Source organism: Nycticebus coucang, chromosome X (assembly GCF_027406575.1).
Source record: "Nycticebus coucang isolate mNycCou1 chromosome X, mNycCou1.pri, whole genome shotgun sequence".
NCBI classification, from domain to species: Eukaryota; Metazoa; Chordata; class Mammalia; order Primates; family Lorisidae; genus Nycticebus; species Nycticebus coucang.
In genome coordinates this window covers 39,861,650-39,887,974 of record NC_069804.1, presented here as the reverse complement: position 1 = coordinate 39,887,974, position 26,325 = coordinate 39,861,650, and the positions used below count along the sequence as shown (strand labels likewise).

Here is a 26,325-nt window from a genome sequence, read left to right as displayed (position 1 = left end):
TTAAAAACAGGCTCTGAACATGATGGAGATCTTCGAGATTGGCCTATCACAGAAAATCAGGGCTCTATAGCTAATAAATGTGACTTTATTAAGAGAGCCTTCTACTACTTAAATAACTAAACTCCTTCAAATGAGGGCTCAAAAGCTCTACCTTATACTTAATTCCATTATTCAATGTGAATAATTCCATTCACTTCAGTGTCACAGAGAATTTCCAGACATGTTATTAGGGACTCTGGTTATCCCACTGGGAAATGAGAAAGAATGGGCGGCCCTGAATTGATTTCTCATTCCCTTTGTATTATTACAATCTACAAGCTTTTGGACTTTAGGTCTTCTTTACCTGAAAATACAAATCCCCAAAGAAAGCCCCCAAAGCAAAAAAGAAATTTAACTCCATGTGTACCAGTGCACTGAGAAACATTCCACCACATCAGGGAGGAATGTTAAGGGCAGCATATTCTGAGCCTCTGGGCATTACTTTTTGTTTACAAGCATTGTTGAAGTCTCCCTGAAAAGGTTTAAAATAGGACATAAGTTTTCCATTCATATTAATAAGGCGTGTCTTACTCCAACTTCTAGTGTTCAAGAGCAGTGAAAAGGAGAAGGGAGCAAACCAGAGGTTAAGACTGTACGAATGCAGCTCATACCTCTGGTTTCACAATGACCCAGATACATAAATAGATGTCATATAGGTAAATGCCTATTAGGAATTGGGGCCAGCAAAGCCACTTACCGGGAGATTTATGTACTTAGAAATTAGGACCAGCTGTAGTGACTAAAGTGACAGAAACTTAATGTTTGGGGGATTCCCTCTATGTCAGACTTCCTCCATGAAGCCCCCAAGTTGATTTTGCTTGTGTTTATTATAAAACCTATTGGTATTTGCCTTGTGTTCAGAAGTTTGAGACCAGCCTGAGCAAAAGCGAGACTATTTCTAAAAATAGCTGGGCGTTGTGCCAGGCACCTGTAGTCCCAGGTACTTGGGAGGCTGAGTCAAGAAAATCACTTGAGCCCAAGAGTTTGAGATTGCTGTGAGCTATGACGCCACAGCACTCACTCTACCAAGGGCAACAAAGTAAGACTCTGTCTCTCAAAACAAACAAACGATAACAAAAAAAATCCCTGTTGATATAGTTTAACACACACAGAGCTACCAAGAGTCTTAGCCACCATTAGCAGATAGCCAATCACCACTTAAGAAAGAGTTGCGGGGAGAAATTACTTTCCATGCTTCCATTTCTTCCATGCTTCCAAAGACCGGCACTGGGAAAAGACTGATCAAATTTCACACTAATGAGAAAAGATACTTTATAAAAAGATCATGTCGCAGTAAGCTTATAAACAAAAACAACTGTATTAATGTGTGTTGCCAGAAAATTTCTTCTGACCACAATATTTATCCTGCCTTGTATTGTTACTTGTATATATATCAAGATTTTAAGAGTCATATGGGCCAAGTGTGGTGACTGACTCATATAATCCCAGCATTTTAGGAGTCTGAGGCAGGAGGATGGTTTGAGCCCAGGAGTTCAAGACCAGCCTGAGCAACACAGGGAGAACCCGTCTCTACAAAAAAAAAAAATAAAAAAAAATTAAAAAATAGCCAGACATGGTGACACACACCTATAGTCCCAGCTACTCAGGAGGCTGAGGCAGAAAGATGGCTTGAGCCCAGGATTTGAAGGTTGCTGTGAGCTATGATGACGCCACTGCACTCTGTTAGTGAGATCTTGTTTCTAAATAAATAAATAGTCACGTGGGAGGGAATCAAGTCCCTAAGTCCTTTCCACCTTTAAACCAAAGCCTCAGCCATACCCTGTACCTTATTTTCCAAGAAAATGTCATTCAAACATTCTGTCCTGATATCACTGAAGCAGAATCACTGCTTGTCTGACAATAATTCCCACTTCTGAATTTGAAAGCCATTCGCTGTGCCTATAGCACAAAGTAGGAGCTCAGTGAACACAGAATGAACCTTAGCAATGAGCTCTTCTTCCAATCCAGCTCCATTAAAGTGGCCGTGTCCTCAGGAGTTCCTGGAAGGAAGGAACCTGCATGAACGAATCCTACCATTCGTTGCATAAATGCGAACCTAAATGCTAATCTGCAACAGAGCCACACACATCTCTTTCGTGAGTATACTGTTGAACAAATTTGGCTTTTCTGGAGTTTCATTATCTCCAAAAGGGAGAAATTTCTTTGCATAATTTCTATATAGGATGATCATCTGCAAAATTCCAAAAACAAAACCATAGTCCTAATAAATATATGTAGGGAACAGCTAGAACTCAGATAGTGAAGAAGTCCCTGAATTCCCAAGTTCCATGTGCCTGAGTATTGATGGGGTGTCACGCAGTGAGGTGGTTTCATTTTAGGTGAAACTGGATAAAACATAATATCAGAGGACCTACTATGTTTTGTCCTCACATCAGACGGGTGATGCGCCTGCTTCGTAAGAAGGCTTGAGGGAGGCACATCACGCGCATCAGTGTGAACATCCAATCATCATGCTTATGAACTACAAAAGGATGGAGGACCTACTATTAAATGAGGGAAAACTGGGGAAGAAAGCATGTGTGCAGTATTCAAAAACAAGATTCACATATAAACAGTGGGGTGGCGTTCCTTTCAGTGATCCTTTCTCCCGAGGTGTTTTTTGGTTTTCTACAGGATTTTTCTCTGTTGACTTCGCTACAGTACAGTGGTGTTATCATAGCTCAGTGCAATCTCAAACTCCTGGGCCCAAGAGATTCTCTGATCTCAGCCTCCCAAGCAGCTGGGACGACAGGTATGTATCCCCTCACCTGGCTAACTTTTTATAGAGATGGGGTCTCACTATGTTGTCGGGCTGGTCTCCAACTCATGGCCTCAAGCAATCCTCATGCCTCAGCTTCCCAAAGTGCTGGGATTACAGGCATGACCCACTGTGCCTGGCCTCTCCTGAAGTGATTTAAGGAAAACAAACAAATATAAAAAGCCACTTCTATTAGTGATTTAATTAACTTTCCTCTCAACACTCATACGCCCGCACTATACGCATATGCCACTGACAGCAAAGAAAATAAACAGGGAAAATTCAGACATCTAATATTGACATGGAATTATAAAAAGAAAAAAAATAACTTTAAGGAAATATGTTCTTGACCAAAAAAGAAAAAAGGTTCTTTCAGAAAGGCACAAAGAGGACACTTGGCCATGTCCACTGCTACCACCCTGAGTCAAGCCCCCCCCCCATCTCTCTCTAACTCCAGCCTTGCCTCCGTGCCTATTCTCAATACAGCAGTTAGGGTGATCCTGATAAAAACTAAGCCTGTTAAACATCACTCCTTTGCTCCAAACCTTTCCACAATATTCCATCTCTCAGAGAAAAAGCCAGTGTTCTTACCATGGCCTGCAAGGCCGTACTTGACCTGCAGCCCTCACTGGGGCTCTGGCAAGGCTCCCTCTGTTCCAGCTTCATAGGCCTCTTTACTGGCCCTTGAACACTCTTGGCATACTCCTGCCTTGTCCCTCTGCCTGGACTTCCAAGGTCTACTCATTGCTTCAAGTCTCTGCTCCTTCCTGAACCCTTCCCTGATGGCCCTATTTAAAACCAGAACCCTGCTCTCCAGGAGGGCTCCAGCTGAAATTTCTCTGTTGCCCTTGTCACCGCTGTGTACTACTTACCTTACTTAGTCTGCCTCCCAAAATGAATGCAAGCTGTGCAAGGACAGGATTTTTGCCTTATTCACTGGTGTATCACCAAGGCAAATGTCTGCTCATAGGAGGTGTTCAGTAAATGTTTGCTAAAGGACTGAACACAAGATGATAGGCAGGTGAGTAAGTGTGAGCTTCGGGGGCATGAAGTTTATTGTCACTAGTACTTCACTGAAGGGGCCAAACAGTAGGCCTGACTCTTCAAGGCCCAGACAGCTGCACTCAGATATAAACCTATTCTTTGGCCAGTTTGCTTCTAATGCAACACATTGCTTCCTAAATATCTGCTTTTGGCCACAAGGGGGGACTAAATGAGAAAACATGGGAATGATTCCTTCTTAATCCATCACCACTAATGGAAAAGTAATTTAAATGTCTAACATCCTATAACTCCCTAAGGTCTGGATTTTTTTTTTTTTTAAGACAGTCTCACTCTGGCACCCTCAGTAGAGTGCCATAGTGTCATAGCTCACAACCACCTTAAGCTTTTGGGCTCAAGCGATCATCTTGCCTCACTTTTTCTATTTTTAGTAGAGATGGGGTCTTGCTATTATTGCTCAGGTTGGTCTTCAACTTTTGAGCTCAAGCAATCCCCCACCTCAGCCTCCCAGAGTCCTAGGATTATAGATAGCATAAGCCACCGCGCCCAGCCATGAGGTCTGTAACTGTTGATCAGGAGCCAAGAGAATGAACAGAGTTTATACCAGTTAGATTTCTTTCTCTCTGGGGGAAAGGAAGAGCAGAGAGAGGGAAGAAGGGAGGGGGGTGGGGTTTCGGTGTGTGACACACCTTTTGGGGGCAAGGCACAATTGTAAGAGGGACTTTACCTAACAATTGCAATCAGTGTAACCTGGTTTCTTGTACCCTCAATGAATCCCCAACAATAAAAAAAAAAAAAATAGATTTCTTTCTCTCTCCCTTGCTTTTAAAAACCATACAACTTGGGTACTTATTAAATACTAAGCACTATGCTAAGTGCTTTAATGCTTTCAACCTGCGGCCTTGGGGCCACATGTGGCCGTCTGGATCTTGAGTGCAGCCTTTTGACTGAATCCAAATTTTACAGAGCAAATCCTTTTTTAAAAAAGGTACTTGGGGATCAGAAGGGCCACATGAGGCCTTAAAGCTGCATGTTCCTTCCCCCTGACTGGCTCAATTTTCCTAACAACCCTATGAAAGATGCCCGAGGTCATTACTACTGAGTGGCAGAACAGGTACTCAAAGCCCTTTATGCGCTCTTTAGCCTGCCTGTAGCACATCCTTTCTCCCCAACCCTCTATTCCTAACTCTTCTATAAGAAGAGCTCCTCAGCCAGTGTTGTTCACCTTGGCACTGATTTGTCATTGAAACAACCCTGAGAATTTGACTGCCACAGTTAAAAAAGAAAACCTGCCCTAATTAATTTATTTTAAAATACTAGACATTATTTTCCTCTTTCACATAGGCAAATATATATAAATGAAAACAAGTTCCACTCCAAGCTGTAATTTGCTACTTTAAAAGGCAAGATGAGGAATAAATATCCTCACGTGTAGGGCATGATCAACCAGCAATGTTCACCATCTCAGGTATCATGCACATACCTGTAAGAGAACCAACATGAAATCTGACATGCAAATAGAAAAATGTAGTGTCTTGAGTATTTTTTTTCTATCAAGTACATTCTGGAAAAAAACATTTCAGAAACTGAATGACTCTGGTTTGGGCCCAAGAGGCCACAGCAGCAATATATATGTGAACCCACTTTGAAGCTGTGGAATCATCTGACTTTGAACCTAGCTTTGGCCAAAAGCAACAGGCTGAGTCACCAGCTAAGGCAGGTGACATCGTGTCTGCTCACTCCACACCATGGGAGGGGGCTTTGATTGTTCATGAACGAAGGGCACAGTCTGGAATACAGTTAACCATGTATGTGTGTGTCAAATAACATTTATTGGGCGGTCCTGTGCTCTTTACATACTTCACAACATTTATTGTCTTCTTCTTCTTCTTTTTTATTTTGAGACAGAGTCTTACTCTTACTCTGTCACCCTGGACTCACAGCAACTTCAAACTCTTAGGCAAACTCCTGCCTCGGCCTCCTGAGTGGCTGAGATTACAGGCACCTGCCACAACACCCAGCTAGTTTTTTCTTGATCTTGTTCTTGCACAGGCTGGTCTGGAACTCTTGAGCTCAAGCAGTCTACCTGCCTTAGTCTCCCAGAGTGTTAGGATTATAGGTGTGAGCCACTGGGCCCGGCCTCATCCCATTTATTCTTAATCTCTGTTTTGTGGATGACAACCTGAGGCTTTCAGATGGTGACTTTCAGCAACTTGCTAACTAAGTGGTACAGCTGAGAGTCAAACCCATCTCTGTCCAACTTGAATGCAGCTGAGCCTATGGCAGTGTAAGCAGAAATGGGCAGAGCCTAGGGCTGGACTCCTCTCCCCTCCTGTATTACCCACCCTGTCCTCTAAGTAGCTGAGTGCTGTAGACAGAAACCTGGTTTTCTTTACACCGCCTAAGGGCTTCCTAAGAAGGAGTTATGAGGAACCCAGCATCCTAAACCCATTTCCACAGCGTTTACAGATGTCAACAGCCAGGAAACCTGGGAGAAGGCAGGATAGGAAGGGATGGGATGGACTCTGTAAACTGACCCTGTAGGCACTGGCCTTTCCCTTCTTTCCTGGGCCATGCCTCTCAGGCTCCCTACTGGGCATGCTCCAATTTATGAACTGCGCTGTGTTCCAGAAGATTACTTGTTTGGAACTCAAAATGCATTTTCTTTGGGAAACAGTAGCTGTGTTTCTAGGCCAGTCCTCAAAAAAATCTATATTTAGGCCAGCATTAGGGAAAGTTATAGGGAAACAGATTTTTGACTCAATACAAGGAAGAACTTTCTAATAATAGTCATAGCCCAAAATGGAGTGGTTGCCTTGGGAGGTGTTACAACAGAAGGTAAACAGCTTTCTGGGCATCCCTACAGTCTCCAGAGGCAATCACAGGACAGAAGTCCTATGGATGGGAAGCCAGCAGGAAAGACTAAATTGCACTGATTTTCAAAAACTGTTCTCAGCCTGACTACTGTCCCTGAAGCCTTGTGATTTTCCTAGCCAATTATCTCCCTGGATTTTCATACATGGATGAATAAGAGCTTTAAGAAGCACAGAAATTAGAAAAACCATTTTTCCCAGACCCTGCATTTCATTTCTTTTGACCTCCAAAAGGAAGTGATGGGCCATGTAATTTCGTTATAGAAAGAGCAAGAGGAGGACCGGCCTGTTCAGTGTAATGAGGTTGCAACCCAAACGAGCTGTGGGATACCGTATGTGAAGGAGCATTTGCCTTCTTCTTTTAAAACTTCTATTTGCTGAAGGCAAATGTAGTCTCTACCATTTCTCAGCCCGAATCGGAAATCCTGGCTGACTTTAAGAGTCAGTAAAGCTGGTTAAAAATAAATTCTCAAAAGCTATAGATACAGCCTTCATACTTTTCACATAGAGAAAACAATTCTGTCCAAAAATCTGATGCACATTGGGATTAAAAAGAGAAAGTGTCTAACCAAGTGCTATTAGTCATGGCATATTTCACCAGAAACCTATTTCTTTATAATAACTGTATAGCTCCTTAGTTGCTATGTGATTGGCAAATAAGTGGGGGCAAATAAACCTCACTTTTGGCCCCCCGAAGTAACACAGCCATCGAGCTTGCTCCTGTAGGTTTACCTGCTTGGCTCTCCTGGTTCATCACTGCCCAGCCAGGTTCTACCTGCTCCTCACAGCATAACCAAGATGCCCTTTCCCCCAAGAGGCCTTTCCTAATGTTAAAGGCAAACATCATTCCGTACGCCTCTGAACGTGCGTAAGAGTTTCCACATATTGCTTATGAGTGAAATTTCTACCTTGTATTTTAAGGCTCTGTGAACACCTTATCAGCACTCCTAGTCTCCTGCTCCCAGAAAACAGATGCGTCACTGGTGGAACTGTTATTAACTATATAAATCTGGTGGCATCTGGTGTTTGCTTTTGATAATGAAACAGGATCAGAAAGGGCACTTTGATTGCAAATCTCACATCAAGGACACATCCATAGAGCATCCCTCTCTGGTCTCTGAGGTTGCTAGGAGGGCATTGGGTGAGAGAGGTCGTGTGGGGGCCTGGAAAGGGAAAACAAAAAGGCTACAGGGCCATAATAGTCAAGTGTAGCAGCAGCATTAAAAGCTCTTGTATTCTTTCTACGTTGTCCCTAGAAACAAATATGACTGCTGTGGTCTCAGGCAAATTCGAAGTCCAGAGAAGTACAACTTGGCAATCAAGCCCCCCACTCAGGGAACACTGATATAAGCCTCTACTTTCCCCAAAAGTCACCATCAGCAATTTATTTTACAAAGCTAGGCTTTTTGGCAAGAAGCAGAAATCCTTCCCCTCTGACAGTATCAGCTCAAAGTGACTGGCCCACTGAGCACTCTTTAAAGGAGCATGGAAGGGACCAGAATAGCTGAGTCCTGCCTGTGCCCCACACAAGATAATGGTCAAGGACATACTTTTGTGAGCATAGGGAAACCACCGGATCTTATCAGATATCTACACTCAAAGCCAAGAGCCATCTGAAACCCTGGCACACACTCTGAGTGCACTGGCTAGCTGGCAGGGTGGACTGTCAGGTACCACAGCTATATTCTGACCTCCGAAATCAATGAGTTTTATTTTTGCTAAACCATTTTCTCAATTCATTTTGCCTTGCATCATTCAGTCACAAAGTATCTTAACCATGGATCATGTGGCTACAGGAAAGAGAAGTCATGTAAGCCACCTTGGGCAGAGGGGCTTCCTGAAGGCCACAGGCATCTTGTGGAAAACCATAAGCAGCTGACAACTTCAGAAACAGGAGCCTCCCCTACAGCAGTGGATCCAGGATATGCTTCTCCTGCACATCTGCTGCACTTCTCTCTCTACAGCCTCCAAAATCTCCCATCAGAGCACTCCCCAATCCAAACACCCAACAGAGACGGGTGAGCAAAGAGAATCTGAGAGGCCCATCTCAGGTCAGGCCACCTCTCAGAAATCAGCTGTGATGTGGCCAGGGCCATGTCCCAAAGCCCAGTCTTTTTTTTTTTTTTTTTTTTTTTTTTTTTAATTTGGCCGGGGCTGGGTTTGAACCCGCAACCTCCAGCATATGGGACCGGCGCCCTACCCGCTGAGCCACAGGGGCCGCCCAAAGCCCAGTCTTATCAGCAAGTGTTCGGAGAACAGATGCTCAGAAAAAGCTATGAGCAGGGCAACCTGTTGATTAACATGTCACTGAGACTTGGTCACCCTCTTTTTCCTCCTGGAATAAAGGACAGGGACTGTGAAGCAGTTTATGTGTTCAGCCTGACTCTGTGGTCTGCGCAGTCCAGAAAATTCTGGTGATAGACCCATTATCAGTACAACCCTTTGCCTAGAAGAAAACTCTGGGAAAACCCTGGGGAAACCTGACTCACACAGCCACAAGTAGCCTGCACCAATGAGAAGCAGCCCTGGCTGCCTAACCAGGGTGACTGTGGGAAGACTCAGTACTGGCAACTCCCAGGGGGCCAGATCCTTCCCTCAGCTTCTGCACACAGGTGGCTCAGGCCCTTGATCATGGACAAGGCTCTATGCCAAGTGACCTCAAACAAGTGAGGACACTACCCTAAAGGAACTGTCTTGTTGTCAGACTCACTATACTCTACAGACAATACAAAGTAGGTCTCTCTTTTTTTTTTAATTAAGGCAGAGTCTCACTCCTGTCACCTTGGGTAGAGTACTGTTATATCACAGCTCACAGCAACCTCCAACTCTTGGACCCAAGTGATCCTCTTGCCTCAGCCTCCCAAGTAGCTGGGACTATTGGCGCTGGCCACAAAGCCCAGCTATATTTAGAGACAGGGCCTCGCTCTTGCTCAGGCTGGTCTCAAACTCCTGAGCTCAAGTGATCCACCCACCTCTGCCTCCCAGAGTGCTAGGATTACAGGCGTCAGCCACCGCACCCTACCAAAATAGGTCTGTCTTAAATGATCCATTGGCAGCAGGATCCTTTGGGTATCCTTCCACCAGCCTGCATTGAGCCTCTCACCATATCTGTCAAATAGTACTCCCCCTCCCTGCTTTTTAAACAATCGAAATGGGGTCTTTCTATATAACCCAGGCTAGTCTCAAGTGATCTTCCCATCTCAGACTCCTGAATAGCTGGGACTGCAGGTACACTCTACCAGTCCCAGGTAATTTCTTTATTTTTCGTGTTAGTGTTTTGAGATAGGCTATTCCCCTTCTGACCTGTGAGCTTAGCAAGTGATATCGTGATTGTAGCAGGAACTCTTTCCACAGGAGAATGAAGGCTGAGAGAAAATTGTTGAACTTGGTCCGTAAGGGACCAAGACAGAACAAAAACCCAATGGCCTGACTTACAGGCTAAGTCCTTTTGACTAGTTCATTGAATTTTGTGTATCTGACTTGTGCCCAACTTGTGTCTCTTCACTGTAAACAATGAATTGATTAGCATCATCCAAGCAGATAGGAATCAGAGGTGACAATCTGCCACAATCACAGAACTCAATCTGTGCCTAACATCCACTGTCATGGGCTCATTATCAACTAAACCGTAAGAATAAAGACTAAAAATCGAAGGGTTAAAATAAAACCTATTAAATGAATACTGTTACAATGTCATTTTTCCGATTATAGTTTCAATCTGTCTTGAAACATTTTGAGTTCCATCTTGGATTTTAACAGTATGCAGTCAGTTGAGGTTAGACTAGAGGCCAAACTGTGCTTTATATTTCTGGGAGCACCTAGTATGGTGTCCTGCACATAGTACACACTCAATAAATGTATATTTTCTCAATATATTTGGTAACTTTGAGAAATTCATAGTGTTAAAAGTTAGAATTCGGTGACACAAAATTCTGTATTGCAAGTAAAAAATATTTCAGTAAAACTCAGGACAAATTTACTGTGATGGTTTATGTATTAACTGCATGTGTTATCTGCCTTTAAGCTGAGTAGGTAAATAATTTACAGAGCTTAACTAAAGGTCTTTAGCTAGTAAAACCAACCTGTAAGAACTTCCGTGGTAAGACATAGTGAGCATAATTTTGTAAATGTATGTATATCCTGCTGAGCATAATTAGTAAAATACATAGGCAGCAGAGCCCTCTCCAAAGTTTGATGCCAATCATCTCCCCTAGTTTTCAGGTTGAATTATCTTAAATATACACATTGGCACTGTTCCTGCCAAGTGGAACACTGAGGAACTTAAGCACTGACCTCAGTGAGGGACCATAAACTGAGAAACCCTGCTCTCCTGTGGCCACCAATCTCTAGCAACATAAAGACACATATATCCCGGAAGTAAAGATAAAAGCAATGAAGTTGCTTGATTGCACCTCTGCTTGCAGCCTCTCCCTCCCCCCATTAAAGGCAGAACTATAAAAAATAAATATTATCCCCATATTCTATCACTGTAATGCAATCTTTGAAATTTGAGGATATTCCACTCCCACAGGAATGCATATAATTATAGCATATAAACCACACATCATTATGCACTTGAACTGGGAAGTAATTAGCACGTCTCAACTTTTAAACTTACACCCTTATTGGTTAGCACAAAACAGCTCATACCCTCCCCCTCTAAGATTATCTGAAATTTCAAAAGCTCTTGCAAGCAATGGTGATTGTGAGCACACTTTCTCCAACCACATCCACCCCTTCCTCTGGTTTCTGACATCCTCTGTTAAGAACCCCTATTTTATAAGTATGTTACCAGTCTAAAACCAGAATTTTAAGTCTGCTTGACCGGCAAAGGTCTAGAATTTGGCAGGCCAGTAACTCACTGTCAGGTGATTAACAAGAAATACTGGAACTTAAGCATGAATTGGACAGGCACCCCCAAAATAACCCTTACACTTTTAGATACTTGACATGGCAACTGGCTGTACTTTATTATTTCATAAAGTTGATGAGTGATTTAAATAGATAACATATCTGTTGTATCCAGCAGACATTTAGGTCCAATAAGCAGGAAATGTTAAGGAAAACCTGTGGATTCCTTATTGTCATTTTATTATTATGAATATTGTTATTAGTATTACTGAGCGCTTCCAAATATTTCCACAGCCATGCATGCTACCAAGAATCAGTACTGTGTAGAAGCTTTTTACACTCTGAATGGTCTCTTGGGAGAGTCTCATTTTGATAAATATTTATAGTTATGAATTTAGAGATGTGCTTTGGCTTTTAGGAAAATTAAACCATATTGTTTTGCATCTAGAAAATATCAATATCAAAAAAAAAGAAAATATCAATATCCTCACTTTCTGCACAGCCATTCCTACCTTCTCAGCAGAAAGTTTGCTGTCATCAATTTTCAAACCAGTAATAGCAGCTGTTTGCAACTGAGCTTCGACGAAGCACAGTTTATTAGCTCTTTGGTTCAAGGTAGGATTACTGTGGAGACGAGGCCAAGGGGGCCGGACCCAAACAGGCAGCAATGGGCTCACAGGGCAACAGTTAGAAGCTTCAAAGTATCATTAATGCTGCCTTGTGTCCTCACTGCAGCTAACTGTGGTGATGCCACGTATCATAGGAGCAACGAGCAACCCATGTGGGCTCAAGCTGACATTGCCAGAGTATGAGTGCAGGTGAGTGGGGTAACTTCAGTGGAAATACTGCGGTCATGACATTTTCTAGCCCCCAAATGGATGCCACATGAGAAGTCATCTATTGTCTGCAGGGAGATTAGGAGGCAGCAATGGCCGTGAGGACAGGCTCAAAGGTGGTCTTCCTGGGTTAGAATAATCCTGTCCACACCAGTTGCCAGTTGGGAGACCTTTGGCAAGTGGCCTTTATCTGCAACATGGAGATAGTGATAATCAAGGTCCTACCTGCCAGGGTCAATGGGAGGATTAAATGAGTTAATACTTGTTAAGAACTTGAAAGGATCCATGATGCATCAGAAGCATTCAATAAATATTAGCTACTACCTTCATCAACATCATCACCTGGTCCAACCCACACAAGACTGAAGCCTTAAGAAGCAAAATATTTACCCAAGATCACACAGTGAGAGGCAGAGCCAGAACTAGAATCCAAGTTATTCGTTTCACTATATAGATTCTTTCAAAATGTCACCTTTAAAGAAAGGCCTCTAAATAATTCCCCTTACCAGGGACAGAGTAAAAGGAGTCTTGTGGGGAACGTGGATAGATTTACCAGGAATGTCTATAGTGACAATACTTAATTTATTCTGTAATTCAGAACTCATTAAGGAAATGCAAAAGTATGAATCAAAAGGGACATTCATTAAATAAGTGGAAAGCTAAGCTATGGTATACTGTATGAAGATTTAATTCTGATACCAGAATGCCTTCTCCCCATTCCCAATCACCATCCAGTCACACAAGGTTGGAAATGAAGATTTAACATCTTAGAATGCCACCAGAACAAGTGCTGCTGTTTCTTAAACTCAAGGTCAGAAGCATCAGCACTTCTCAGCAAAATATTCCCCAAAACAGGTGACTCAGAATAATTTTAGCCTATACATCACCCTACTGAATCAAAACCTCTCTCCAGTGCATAGTTTCCTGAGGTCAGCACCGTTTGGGAAGAAGGGGGAGTTTGGGCTCCACTAATTTTATTACACTCACTGGAGCCATCCATCCTAGGCAGACAGCAACATTCCTACATACTGTCAGAGTGAGATGCAACTGAACTCCACAGTTATCCTGTTGTTCTTTTATGGCCAAGATATCACCCTTTCTGCCTGCCCATCATCTCTTACTCATTGCCACCAAAACAAAATTGCTTTAAATTCCTAAAATTCTCTCTCCTTAACCTAAGCTTAGTCCCCTTCAAACTGATCTAGCTTCCATCCCGATTTTGCTTTCCTTAGTAAAATTGGGGAAATTCTAGTTTATAATAGGCTAAATCTCAATGGGCTGTTTTAGTATTAAGTACTTTCTGCTGAGTCTTAGCAACCAACCGCATTGCAGAAACATACTCTCCCTAGTGACCTTGTTTGCTTTATTTATATATACTCTTTAATATTTGTTTGAACAAATAGCCCCAACCCTACATACCTTTGCTCACACCTTCTCCCCAACCTGAAAAGCGCTCCTTCCCAACTACCAATATTCTACCTATCATTTGAAGTTCAACTTGGGTCATATTTTCTCCCAGGATTTAAATCCTCTACCCTCAAATCTGATGCTGCAACAATGAACAACTAGAGTGCAGCCCCACTCCCCAACCCATCATGGTATTTTATGCCTTTTCTTGTCATCTGCTTGGACATTAACAAAAACCCTGAACTGTGCAACTTGCCCTGTCCTCCACCCTGTCCTGTCCCAGCAGAGGTTCTGTTCTTTTGGGATGCTCTTCACTGTCACCATTACCACAACATATTATACACAGCACTGTCATGGGCCAGGAACTCTTTGAAGTGTGTATCAATTTGTTCAATCTTGGTAACAATCCAATCTCCCACCAGGTAGGTACTATCAGATTGGTACAAAAGTAATTGTGGTTTTTACATTGTTGAAATTTGCCACTTGATCCTGGAATATATTCTGAAATGTGGTTATACATCATTTTACTGCACATTTCTTGCTTAATGCTTTTTTGCTAATGACTTATTACTTATTTTATATTTATTTTGGACTATAGAAATGATGTTAGACAAAAAGCAAATCTGAGCAATTTTCTTATTTAAGTTCAAAATAGGTTCTAAAGCAGCAGAGACCACTCACAACATCAACAATGCATTTGGCCCAGGAACTGCTAAGGAATTTACAGTGCAGTAGTGGTTCAAGAAATTTTGCAAAGGCAATAAGAGCATTGAAGGTGAGGAGTGTAGTGGCCGGCCATCAGAAGTTGATAACAACCAATTGAGAGCAATCATCAAAGCTGATCCTCTGACAGCTACACGGGAAGTTGCCAAAGAACTCAGCATTGACCATCCTATGGTGGGTTGGCATTTGAAGCAAATTGGAAAGGCGAAAAAGCTCAGTAAGTGGATGCCTCCTGAGCTGACTGAAAATCAGAGCAATCATTGTTTTCGAGTGTCATTTTCTCTTATTCTACGCAACAACAACAAACCATTTCTTGATCAGATTGTGATGTGTGACAGAAGTGGATTTCATACTGCAACCGACAATGACCACCTCAGGGGCTGGACCGAGAGGAACCTCCAAAGCACTTCTCAAAGCCAAACTTGCGCCCAAAAGAGATCATGGTCACTGTTTGGTGGTCTGCTGCTGGTCTGATCCACTACAGCTTTCTGAATCCCAGAAAACCATCACATCTGAGAAGTCTACTCAGCAAATCCATGAGATGCACCAAAAACTACAAAGGCTGCAGCTGTCATTGGTCAGCAGAAAGGGCCCAATTCTTCTCCATGATGATGCCTGACTGTATGTCAAACAACCACACACTATAAAAGTTGAACAAATTGGACTATAAAGTTTTGTCTCATCTGCCATATTCACCTGACCTTCCACCAACTGACTACAACTTCTTCAAACATCTTGGCAACTTTTTGCAGGGAAAACCCTTCCACAACCAGCAGGATGCAGAAAATGTTTGCCAAGAGTTCCTGAATCCCGAAGCACAGATAGTAGCACAGATATTTACACTACAGGAAGAAACAAACTTATTTCTTGTTGGCAACAATGTGTTGACTATAATGGGTCCTCTTTTCATTTACAAAGATGTGTTTGAGCCTAGTTATAATGATTTAAAATTCATGGTCCAAAACTACAGTTACTTTTGCATCAAGCTTTAATATTATTACTTCCCATTTTACAGATGAAGAAGTGGAGATAAATAGTGGTAAAATAAGCTGCCCAAGTTTATATGATCACTAAATGCCAGGGCCACGATTTGAACCCAAGCAACATCATCTTGTCTGTGTTTTTAACCACTGCCCTCCAGCTGTTTACTCTTGTAGCAGCTTCTATTTCATGATTACACTGCAGTTGAATCATTCACACATACACCTTCTCAGTAGGAGAAGTCAGGTTGTATCTTACTGAATCTTTCATCCTCTTGATATTTGCTGCATATAAGTCAATTTCTCCTAGCACCCTAGATCACAAAGATCACTCCGTTTATACTCATAGCCATTTATTCTGTGCTTATTTGTTTCACATTTCTAGGTATTAGGCTTTTGAACTAGATTTTTCCTGGAAAGTAAAGACAACCTCCAAGCCATTTCTGAGTCCATCATAGTCCTCAGCACAGTGGTGAGCAAAGCATAATTGTCCTCTAAATACCCACTGGGAAACTTGTCCTTATTCAACACCATTTTTTGCTGACGTTTTCAATTAGTCATAGTTACTCTGAATCCTAATTTCAGTCTTAAGATGTCCTCGCTACAGCTGCTCAATTTAGTGGCACCTGTAACCTTGAGGTGTGTGTTTCCTTTCACCCTAGGAATCGCTGCAGACAGGGTGGAGAGAAGGAGAAGATTCACTCTTGAAATACAAATGTATACCCCAGAGCATGCCAAAAACGGAACAGAAACTGCTAATGGCTTTCAGGAGAAACATTACAAATATCCACCTTAAAAGGAGAATTCTTCATAGCTAACAGAAATCACTATTTCACACTTTGTCACAAAACGAAGAGGCAGTAGCAGCATGAGGCTACTGGAGACAGACTTCATAAATCCCAAGATTAAATGCTAAGAGGCCTTTTTGAAAGACTGGCAGAAAGAGATCAGGGGAAGCATTTCTTCTTTTCTAGTCCTTATTTACCCTCTCCTTTTTCGATTTACCTTTGCCACTGATATGCTATGATCTTGACTAAGACCTCTGAGCCTCAACCTCCAATCGGTATAAAATGAAGATAATATCTGGTCTGTGGGGAAAACATAGGAAAGTGCTCTAAAAATTATGTACCATCAGAAAAAAATTCAGTTCCGTTTGCAGGAGCTTGAAGAAGTACATGAATGCAATCCGAAGAAAGAATCAGCAGGTCAAGTAAGAGGTGAAAGTGAAAGGGAGGAGGGAAGGAAGAGATGATGGTGGTTCCTCCCTATAGATTTCAGTTTTAGGGTATGCCAAGGAAAGGCGGCACAGATGGAGCTCTGCTGTCAGGTAGAGTCAGTCAGAGGATGGCTGTTTCCTTCAGAGAAAGGTTTTGGAATTCTTTCCTCATAGTGAACTCTGTCAACGTCACAAGTGAGAACTTGGGTTCAGCAAGTAGAGAATAAAATACACGCCTTCACAAGGAAACTTGCACTACCAGTGTCATACATTTTTCTTTGTTCTTCAACTACAAACACATATCTGGAAGGAAAACCCACTGCTGGAGAAAGTTCAAAGCCTCTCTTCAGAATCACAGACAGTAGAAAGACTTAAGAGAGAGGGCTGCACTCTGATCATCAATCATGCTGAAAACATATTTGAGATCTCCTGCTGAGAGGCTGTGCCCCAGTCTCTAAGGCCAAGATTTTACACACCAATTCTCTAGCACAAAGACTGAACGCTGGCTTTGGGCTTTTCTTCTTTCCAGACACAAGACCCACCTCCCAAGAATACCTAACATATGACCTTGGGCATAGCCTCCCTTACCTCATGTGTCATATGAGTATAACCTATCTCAGAGGTAGGGTGAACATTAAATGCAATATAGCTAAAGTGCTTCCTACTATGCCTAAGACATACAAGTGCTCAATAAATGTATTGCTAATCACTTATTTAACCTTTAAAGTAGAATCACCCTCAACTCATAGGTAGGGGTCTCCTACTTACTGTGATTTGAGGAGCATGAGATAGGATCTTGCTCCAATCTTTCCTTCCCATATAGTAGATGCCAGAGTCCTTGCAATTTCACCTTTAAAGGCATATTCTATAGTTGAATTTTAGCACTTTAAGGGAGAAAATACCCTTACCAGGCAATAAAATAGTAATCTTTCTCAAAGCGAATGATATTTACTCAAGTTGACCTTGGCAACTTGAAACCCATTTAAAAACTCTCCTTTTTGTCATACATAGAGAATTCCCAAGATTCTCCTTGAATAGCAAATGCTGTGGACAAAGAGCTTTGGGATAAGATGGGCATGGGTTGCTATCAGGGAGGTATTGTGTAACTTTGAGCACAATCTCACTAAGCTTCAGTTTCCATACCCATGAAAATAGTGCTAAGGGGCAATCTTGGGAACTGCCCACTTGTTCCCATATTTTACTGTTGTGCTGATTAAGAGTTCTGAAAGGGAGTGGGGGAAATGTCAGGAAGAGGAGACATTTCTAATGTGGGGTACAGCACAGAGCAGGAGCTCAAAAGTAGTTTACCTTCAGATATCCATTAGTAAAATACAATAAAAATTCAATTGTGATACCAACATATTTTAAGCCTACTTTTCCTTCTCCTGGTATCCTCTTCACCACTTACAAAAATCCATGAAGGCACATAACAGCAAAACATGAACAGACCGATTGTAGAATAAAACTGTCCATTTTTGATTATGTATTTTAGCTTATCCCATTCATAGCTGATAACTCCGATAAACAGAATCACAATCAGAAAATAAACGATCCTCATATAAAATGTGGCAATTACTGTGAAAGTAAAGGAAAATATTTTCATCCCTCAAGGACAAGAATCATTGCTCAGAGATGAAGGGAAAGAGATGAACTTGAAGTTGCCAAAACAGACGACTGATAGTATATACCTGCTTACCAAAAAGCAGCAGCAATAGAACTATCCAGTGAGAACTGCAACACAGCAGCAGGTAGTATTTAGATCAGACAACAATAACCCAGTATATAGCTGAATGTGACATGCCACAAGAGGGACAACCACGAGCCACTTGAGTACAGTGAACAGGAAATCCTTTCTCCCCAGAAAAAGCAAAAAGGGTTTCACAAAAGCTAGCATTCAGACTAGGGCCCGCCAGATGGAACAGATTCTGATGGCTGGGGAGATTCTGATGGCTGGGGATGGGCAAGAGAGAACACTCTAGGCAGAACAGAAAATACCATAGCAATGTAAAGGGGCCATCCCACGTGGCCTCCTAGCACTGGGCTCCTGCCCTGGACTCAGTGGAATCCCACTCCTCCACTCACTTAGGTATGCGACCTTGGATGAGGCACTTAACTTCTTTCAGACCCAGTTTTCTGCTGGGTGTGGTGGCTCATGCCTGTAATCTCAGCACTCTGGGAGGCTGAGGCAGGTGCACTGCCTGAGCTCAGGAGTTTGACACCAACCTGAGCAAGAACAAGACCCCATCTCTAAAAAATAGCTGGGTGTTGTGGTGGGTACCTGTAGTCCCAGCTACTTGGGAGGCTGAGGCAAGAGAATCACTTGAGCTTAAGAGTTTGAGGTTGCTGTGAGCTGTGACGCCATGGCACTCTACCACTGAGGAAGACAAAGCGAGACTGTTTCAAACAAAAAAATACCTAGTTTTTTCCTCTGTTAAACGGTGGGGTGTGTGTGTGTGTTGACAGCAGCAGCAATAGAACTATCCAGTGAGAAGTGCACCTCAGGGGGCTTTTAAGGGGATCACATGAAATAATGTAAACTAAATCATATAGGCCTGTGACTAACAATAAATACCAATAACTTGGAGCTGCCGCTATTCTTCCATCTCATTAGCACACAGGGAAGTCCCTGCTAAAGATGAAATGAATATGCCTTTGAGGAGGTTTTCTAGATGTGGATGGGAAGGGCTTGCTAGAATGATTCCCTACCCATATGGGTCAGAAGGAAAGGGTGTTGTATAGCTAGCTAAATATATTTCTCTACATACACGAAGAAGCCCCTACTTATTAAAGCATGAAAACAAAAGACACCAAAGCCTTTCCACAGCCTGGTCCCTGCTTGCTGTATGCTTTAAATTCCTGCATTCCAGAGAAAAGCCATGAATAACCAAAATGCTTACAGAGTATCATGCTGGGGTTCATTGAGTTTTCTTATTAACCAAGAATTAATAGAAAACCATTTGTCTTAACAACAACAACAACAAAAAAAAAAAAAAAACCCACAAAAAACAAAACTGAAGTCCAGATCATGCAGTGTGGGTATAACTTCATCTGTCTTTGATGATTTAAGACCTGGAAATTAAGGAAGGCTGCATACACTTAATGCATTGCAGAGCAGGAGGTGGGCCAACTGCAAAGGCAAGTTGGTGGGAATGGGAGAAAATTTAAGACTAAGGTAGAAGACAGAGCTCCCCAAGTGAAGGGCTTTCAGACTTGACCGTGATCTACATTACATAAAAAATAAGATTTATACCAAATCCCCATATATACACAGACACAACTTAAATAAGGATCTCTCAAAGCAATACTTACTTTCACTAAGAACACATATTCTACTTTCTACTCTATTGTATTTCAATTTTTTGTGTTGGTCATGACCCACAAAGTTGTTCCTAGTAATCCACAGCCTGAAAAACCTTTTTATACATAGCACTCAGATGGTACAACAATATATGGGTCCTGCCCTGTGTTTTTGGAGAAAGAAAGTAAGTCACAGAGGGTGAAGGAGCTAAGTCAATACAATTCAATCAAAAAAACTGGGCCAGAGATTAAAGACTGCAGCATTGTAGCAGAATTGGAAAGCTAGTGGGGAGAGAGGTATAGCTCCTTAAAGTGCAACTGTAAGCTCCTGGCTAACTTTGCAGAATTCGCCAGGAACCCAGGTCATCTCCTACAAAGTAGGGGTGCATACTCGGGAATCCTGACCACTTTCCTTTAATAGGCCAATCACAGGTGGCTGTCTATGGGCAGGGGAGCTCTCTAGTGGCTTCAGTTCTGCTGTGACAGCCAGCAGCCCTCATGGGGCTGGGGCAATCTGTTACCTGTCAAGGGGCCTACAGCATGCCCTGATATGGACATATCATTCTGCTACAGATACACAGAAAATCACTACAATGTGAAAACTTTTTTTCAATGACTGAACTGCCATATATGCCTGTGGGGACCCCAAGGACACCAGAGGCACTTCTCCACAATGAAGCTTTTATCAACAGGGAGTCTACTGTGTCACAGCCCTGCTGTGTGGCACAGCACTGCCATCCAGGGAAAATAAACTCTGCAACTAGGAAAAAATCATTGGCAGCCACCCATGTTGGCCAATTGCTGTGTGCATGTGCACATGGAAAGATTCCTATCAGCAGGGGCTGGCTCTCCTGTGAGGAAAGATGGCTGTGTTTCAAGGGACACCGGAAAGCAAAAACTGAGTGCAGAATCCCCAACAATAATGGAGAAGCACGTAAAGGCAAATTAGCTCTGCCAAACTGAGCCACCTAAGGGGTCTGGTGTTGAAGCAATGATGGCCATGACATTTCTAAGTCTAGGACCAAGAACACAAGATTATGTATCTCTCCTAATAGATCAGCCTTGACCATGTAAAACAGAAACAAACTAGGGAAATTTTAGAGGAAGTAAGTATTTGCCACGGTGCACAAGGTTAAAGCAACATCAGACTAACTGTGTTCACCGGAACATACAGGTCATATGAATCAAAAACAGCATTTTTGGAATTTTACAGGAAGGAAACGTGCCCATTATAATACCCAAAGGCCAATTTGCAAGATACCAAAAGCAGCAGTAAATTGAAATCCTAACAGGACACAGGAAACCTCCACATTCCCTGAAAGTCAGGATACGACAATGAGCCTGGGTTATGGGGCTTCTAAAAACCACATACTTTGTATTATCTTGGCTGTTTGCACTGTGATGATTTTCCAACAGGACTATGGAGAAGTTTTCTTAGAGAAGTTACAGGGAAAAAGAAATCCCTGCCTACTCCTCAACGCTGACTCTGCAAGTCACAAGATATACAAGGCCTGCGTTTCAGGGACCTGCTGTGCATCCCGCCAGGCACCTCAGCGCTGTCCTCTACTGTTGCTGCAGCTCAACACGATAATCTCAAAATGAAGATCCAACATTTACCACGGGGCTTAACTCTTTGAGCTAATTCTCATCCAAAACCTCTCTCAGGGATTTTCTTAGCAGTCTCACTGATCCTAAGTGCAAGAAATTTGATTTCAAACAGCGACAACCATTTGTAACAGAGGGCAATTTTTGCAATTTTAAACATTTCTCTATGCGGAGAGAATGAATAACAGTTATTCACTCTAAGTCATAGTAAACATTATGAAACAATTCGCATGGGCAAGGTTAAAGAAAACAATAAAAGAAACAGCTCTGTCCTACTGTTAAGCTAGTGGAGAGGGCAAGTATACTTAGCTGTTCTGATCATCAACAGCCAGAGGTCTTTGCACTATTTGGCTCAAATGTGCCCTGTCTTATGCTAACAACCCATTTAAGTTTTAGAAAGAAAAAAAAAATAACTCTCATTATCACTTCTATATAAATTAGTGGGGCTGCCAGTAAGGAAGGTCAAAAGTTTTTTTCTGAAAATGAAGAACTGAATTCTTTGCCAGAAATGAAAAGCCTGTGATAAATTTCATGGGGTACTATTCATAAAGTAAGGCATACAGAGCGCCCCCAGGAGTTCAGAATGCAGTGGCCATGCGGACCTATGGCCCACCTCACCTGGAAGAGCCCACGCTGCTAGAGTAACAGTGGTTTAGAAAATAAACTTTGGGGAAAAAAGAAAAGAAACTTTGGGGTTGGACAGCTGCATTAGATTCCCACTCTGCAATTTAGGACTTGGGGCAAGTTACTTATTCTATGCCTCAATTTCATCATCTGTTAAATGAAGAAAACTACCTTTTTCACAAGGTTGTACTAAGAACTAAATGAGGTAACACACAGTACAGGGCATTCAATAGACATGGAACTATTGTCATCATAATTTTAGATTATTCCAGACTTTGCCTTATTTTTCCTCTTTTGGCAAGACTGTCTCTAAAAGCAAGAAGACATTAATCCTCATCAATGGAGATGGGAAATGCTATTTATTTCTTAAGAAATTTAACCAGAGACCTACATCCTCTTCCTCAGGAAATGGAAATAGTACAGAAGACCCCTTTATGACAACACCTCTGCACCCCAAAGTCTTGCCAAAACCTAACAGAAGAGACATTTCATAACATTTCTTCTTTCAAAGGCATCTCAGCTTCTACTATAAAATCCTTGTACTCAACTTAAAGTGGAAAATTCAAACTAGATCTTGGGGTATGTTTTCTTTAAAATTAATTCAAACTTGATTTCATTAACTGGACTAATTAGCTCCTTTCTCTTCCAGGCTTCATAGGTCCAGATAAAGCTGAAATTTCTTTTTCTGGAGGGAAGTTTGAAGTCACGGAAGTTTCCCCCAGTACACATCTGTGTAAGACTATTAAACAGCGAGAGGAAAGATAATCTTTTTTTTTTTTTTTGCAGTTTCTGGCAGGGCTGGGTTTGAACCTGCCACCTCTGGCATATGGGGCCGACGCCCTACTCCTGAGGCACAAGGCGCCGCCTGAGGAAAGATAATCTTAAGTAGCAACAATGGAGTATGCCAGAATGTCCACGGAGCATGTATTCAAGTTCACTGACTGGAAGCTCACCATGGCGTTAGAACCAGGACTAAGCCTCTCCTACCCAGAGGACACATCTTGCTTCCCTTATAGTCTTTGCCCTAGCTAAGTATCATCATGTTTGTGCTTCAGGGAAGGTTTCTTACCAGGCTGTGCACACAAGCAGTGGTAATTAAGAAACATCATATGGCTGAGGTTCAAGTGCTAGTTCTTGTAGCTCCAAGTTTCAACTTTCTCATTTTCCTGAGAGGCTAGAAAGAAGTTTTCTGAGGATCCTCTGGATGCTGAAGAGAGCTGTGTCAATAAACGTGAGGTCCCCCATGAAGGAAAGGGGGCAGGAAAGAAAAGAAAATCTAGATGCTGGAAATAAAGTCTGTAAGAAAATGGGAGAACTGGTAAAGCTGCTACCACAGAGGCTCTCTCCTGCCCACTTTTAAATTCAGCCAATCTTGGAATGAGATGAGGTAGAACCACAGTCTTGGCCAAATTAACTGGAGAATTATAACCCTAACAGGGGAACAAGGTGAATGCCAAATCCCAGAAACCAGGAACATTGGTTCTGTTTTAAAACTGCAAGGCAGATCTCTGAACTGATATGGACACACCTTTTATAAAATCCTGCACTTATTCCCATATACACACAAGCTGTGGAATGATGGAGGAGTACTTGACAGTGTTCATTTTCTGAAGCCTTACATAGGTCTATTGGAACCTTTAGATTCTTAAGGATGAGTGCCAATTTGCCCTTTTCTCTCCCCCATATTTTCAGATAGCCCTGTAGTCTTTGCTATCAGGTACCCAAATTCAAGGATCTACCTGTCAGTTGTTTCTTTACATGAAGACCATTTGTGTATGTATATGTTTTGTGATGAGGTCTTGCTATGTTGACCAGGATGGTCTTGAACTCCTGGGCTCAAACAATCCTCCTACCTCAGCCTCCCAAATAGCTGGAATTATAGGTATGTGCCATGGTGTCCAGCTTATAAACATATTTAATAGGCAAATCAATTTGAATTAAAATAATGACATTCTAAAAATTTTGATTTGTATACTTTTAAGCATCAACCACCACGAATTAAGATAACAGTGCTATTTGGGGCCTTGGTGTGTGTCACACTTTATGGGGGCAAGACATGATTGCAAGAGGGACTTTACCTAACAATTGCAATCAGTGTAACCTGGCTTATTGTACCCTCAATGAATCCCCAACAATAAAAAAAAAAAAAATTAGCAATTGGTGAATACCATCTAAGAACATAATATTAGAGGTCATTAAAAATGAGCATTTTTAATCAAATAGAAATATAACCTATAGGTATTAAAATATTTCTTCTGTGGTCTACTTTATTCAATTTGACAAAACACTCAGAAATGTAGAAAGACAATAATTTTTTTTTTTTTATTGTTGGGGATTCATTGAGGGTACAATAAGCCAGGTTACACTGATTGCAATTGTTAGGTAAAGTCCCTCTTGCAATCATGAAAGACAATAAAATTTAAGAAAGCAAATGACAGTAACCTATAAATAGGAAATGCTCAGTTAGCTATAAAACCCAACAATTTCATATTGACAGGAATAAAATATCAATATTTAAAATTCTGTAACAAATGGATAGAGGGTCAAAAAAGTACTTGCCGTGAGAATGTGTATGTTGAAAAAGATGTTCAGGATTAAGTTAACCAGTTAGATTTACTTGGGAAAGAAGCTCTATCACTGTCTCAGTCAACACTAAATATACTAACAAGTTAAGACAAAATTTTTGACGTAACAATTATTTTGCTAAAAGAATTATATGTGTCTTTAGAAATCAAATTTAATAACATCTATATAAGGGTATAATTCTGTAGCCTACTTTGTAACTATCATTTATGTACATAGCTTCATTATTGGACAAGTTCCCTTAAGACCAAATTCAAGTATTAACTTAGCTTTATAAGGCCTTAATGAAATTTGTAGGGTTTTTGTTTGTTTTGAGACAGAATTTTACTCTGTCACCCTGAATAGAGTGCTCTAGTGTCATAGCTCACAGCTCACAGCAACCTCAAACTCTTGGGCTCAAGTGATCTTTTTGCCTCAGCCTTCTGAGTAGCTGGGACTACAAGCACCCACTATGACGCCTGGCTAGTTTTTTCTATTTTTAATAGAAATAGGGTCTTGGTCTTGCTCTTGCTCAGGCTGGTCTTAAACTTCTCAGCTCAAGCAATCTACCTGTCTCGGCCTTCCAGAATGCTAGGATTACAGGTCTGAGCCAAGGTGCCCAGTCCTTAATAAAATTATGAACTCTATAACTACCCTATGGTTAAATCAATTAGGAGGATGGCTCTTGAATAGAAAAACTAAAATAAATCTTCTCCCTGACAAATAAATTGAACTGACTTCAGAATCAGGAAAGCATTACGGACATCTTTAAAAATCTTAATAGTTTAACGCAGGTGTCCTCAAACTTTTTAAAGAGGGGGCCAATTCACTGTCCTTCAGACCGTTGGAGGTCTGGACTATAGTTTAAAACAAAAAACTATGAACAAATTCCTATGCACACTGCACATATCTTATTTTGAAGTAAAAAACAGAACGGAAACAAATACAATTCACACCGCTTCATGTGGCCCGCGGGCCGCAGTTTGAGAACGCCTGGTTTAACATATGTGAGTGCAAGGAAACTTATTCTGCTTTGCTCCCCAAAGCAAAACCAAGACCAAAAGGAAAGACTGTTTCAAGAAGACACATTTAAGAAAAATTCCTAGTAAACAAATCTATGCCATACTGCCTCAGACTACGTGGCGGGGTTGTACATTCCACATCTCTGGAGGGTGGATGCTCTTTGATTCAGGAAATAGCAGAAGAGACTTCTGCAGTTAATGAACTAGAGCAGCTGACCTCTAGTCTTCTACCATTCTAACCCTCCTCAAGTTTGTCTTCCTACAAAGTATCTTTCTTCCTCTTTATCAGTTAATGATCAGGTTTATATTCTTGATAACTGGAATATTCAAGTCTTATAGTGTTCCCTCCTTGCTAACAGCCATTTTGTAGATATTCACATGTGTAACACTTGGTAGCGATGCCTTCCTGATGGTATAATGGTGGTAAATGATAGTGATTATTAAGGCATTAAGTCATGAAATTGAACTGGACTTGAACTTTTTGTAATATTTATTAAGCACCAAAAGGCTAATTATTTCAAATCTTCTCT

At 41.6% G+C, this 26,325-nt stretch overlaps 1 protein-coding gene and 1 non-coding gene across 2 annotated transcripts in view; both read right to left on the bottom strand.

Moving 5' to 3' along the window:
- Nucleotides 1-26,325, bottom strand: part of TSPAN7 (tetraspanin 7) — a 125,170-nt gene that overhangs the window by 25,436 nt on the left and 73,409 nt on the right. The gene's annotated exons all lie outside the window — the stretch shown is intronic.
- On the bottom strand, nucleotides 2,430-2,533 carry LOC128578889 (small nucleolar RNA U13). Its single transcript, XR_008377983.1, has one exon. It is a non-coding gene; the product is annotated as a small nucleolar RNA U13 (small nucleolar RNA).